The sequence below is a fragment of the Pteronotus mesoamericanus genome, unplaced genomic scaffold (genome assembly GCF_021234165.1).
Source record: "Pteronotus mesoamericanus isolate MK-2021 breed Mesoamerican mustached bat unplaced genomic scaffold, CSHL_Meso_final contig_752, whole genome shotgun sequence".
NCBI classification, from domain to species: domain Eukaryota; kingdom Metazoa; phylum Chordata; class Mammalia; order Chiroptera; family Mormoopidae; genus Pteronotus; species Pteronotus mesoamericanus.
The window spans coordinates 968,638-970,944 of record NW_026555251.1 but is presented as its reverse complement, the minus strand read 5'-3'; the positions used below and the strand labels follow the sequence as shown (position 1 = coordinate 970,944).

The window sequence follows — 2,307 nt, the reverse complement described above, 5'->3', positions numbered from 1 at the left end:
AGTTGTCTTGGCCCACACATTAAATACACAAGCACTAATGAAAACTGATGAGCAAAAAAGAGGGGTTTTTTTTGTTTTTTTGTTTTCAAGAGGATATTAAATCGTTTATTGATTACACATGATAATGGATGATACACAAACTTCATTCCCATCTATAATTCTATCTGGTACCATAATTCAATTTAGATATATCGCATAGGATATGCCAACAACCATTAACAACCAAATAGACTCCATGACTCTGCTTGGATGACCCTTTTAATGGTGAACTCCAGGTCACAACATAGTAACTTATGAATTCAGCTACACCAAGGTTTCTGAAGACAATGGCTTGTGTGCCCAAGCAGGTTGTAAATAAATTTCAAATGGAATCTGGCATCACCCTGACGGAATTCTAACGTCACACTGTTGGGATAATTTACCAAAATGGCTTCAGAGTAGACTAACTTTACACAGCACATTTAAAAAAAAAGACACATTTATTCAGCGTCATGATCAGACTATTACATTTAGCAATCAACAGCATGGGTGCAAAAAAAAAAAAAAGAAAAAAAAAGAATAAAGAAAAACTACATTAAAAACCCTTTGTTGGAATGCTTTACACTTTCCACAGAACAGAAGCTACAATAACCTGTTACACAATTAGTCACAAATACAGTCCTCGAGTTTTTTGCCCATTCACATGAGTATTGTCTAAAACGTGTCTTCTTTGTGGCAGCTGGGCCCTGCCACCACTGTGCCTGGCTGAGTTCACAAATCTGTCGTAACCTGTAGCTTCCCTGTCACCTCTCTGCCTCTCCTCTCCTGCTAAGCTTTGTTTCCTGGCAGCAACTAAAACCTTCTGCCACGGCCGGAGCTACTGCTGCTGCTGGAACCACCATAGCCACCTTGGTTTCGTGGTTTGGCGAAGTATTGGCCTCCCCCACCATAGGGGCCAGAGCTTCTGCCTCCAGAGTTTCCTCCTTTCATGGGTCCAGAATTTGAAGATTGATTGTTGTAATTGCCAAAATCATTGTAGCTTCCACCACCTCCAAAATTGCCTCCATCACTACCAAATCCATGATAGCCATCCCCACTGCCACCAGAACCACCACCACCACGGCTGCCCCCAAAGCCGCCTCGACCGCTGAAGTTTCCTCCACGGCCAAAGTTGTCATTCCCACCAAAACCACCTCCGCGGCACCTCCGGAGTTTCCAGAACCACTTCGACCTCTTTGGCTGAATGAAGCACTAGCCATCTCTTGCTTGGATAGGACTTTCCTTACTTCACAGTTGTGGCCATTTACAGTGTGGTATTTCTGAATGACAATCTTGTCTACAGAGTCATGGTCATCAAAGGTTACAAAAGCGAAGCCTCTCTTTTTGCCACTGCCTCGATCAGTCATGATTTCAGTCACTTCAATTTTCCCATACTGTTCAAAATAATCTCTTAGGTGATGTTCTTCAGTGTCTTTAATTCCACCAACAAAAATCTTTTTCACAGTTAAGTGGGCACCCGGTCTGTGAGAATCTTCTCTTGACGCAGCCCTCTTTGGGTCCACAACTCTGCCATCCACCGCGTGTGGCCTTGCATTCCTGGCTGCATCCACCTCCTCCACAGCGGCATGTGTGACAAACCCGAAGCGTCTGGAGCGCTTGGTGTTTGGCTCTCTCATCACCACACAGTCTGGGAGCGTCCCCATTGCTCAGAATGGCTCCTTAGGCTCTCATCTGTTGTTTCAAAGCTCAGACCTCCGATAAAGAGCTTCCGTAGCGGTTCCGGCTCTTTGGGGGACTCTGACTTAGACACAATGACCGCAGGAGAGGAGATTTCACCGATGCTACTCAGAGGCATCCACCGGCAGAAAGCAGCAAAAAAGAGGTTTTAAGCAAATTTACAATTTTGTGTTGGGCCACATTCATAGCCGTCCTGAGTGGGCCGTGAGTTGGACACCCCTGTGGCCAGTAAGTAAGACAAGCAAAGAATATAAACGTCATAAGAATCAGATAGAAATAAATTAAACTCTGTCTATCTGCAGAGGACTTAATTTTCTATGAAGAAAATTCCCAGAATAAGTGAATTCAGCAAGGTTGCAGGACACAAGGTAGACACAAAATATCTATTGTATTTCTATACACTAGCGATAAACAAATAGACACCAAAATTAAAAACACAAAACTACTTACAACCACAAAAAAGAGAAACACTCAGGTATAAAGCTAACAAAATATGTCCAGAACTTGTGTACTGAAAACCACACAACACTGATGAAAAAATTCAAAGATCTAAATAGGGAGACACATCCTGTGTTCTTGGATTGGTATACA

General features: G+C 43.0%; 1 pseudogene; it reads right to left on the bottom strand.

Moving 5' to 3' along the window:
* Positions 1-831: 831 nt before the first annotated feature.
* Positions 832-1,836, bottom strand: LOC129079099 (heterogeneous nuclear ribonucleoprotein A1-like; annotated as a pseudogene).
* Between the last annotated feature and the right edge of the window lie 471 nt (positions 1,837-2,307).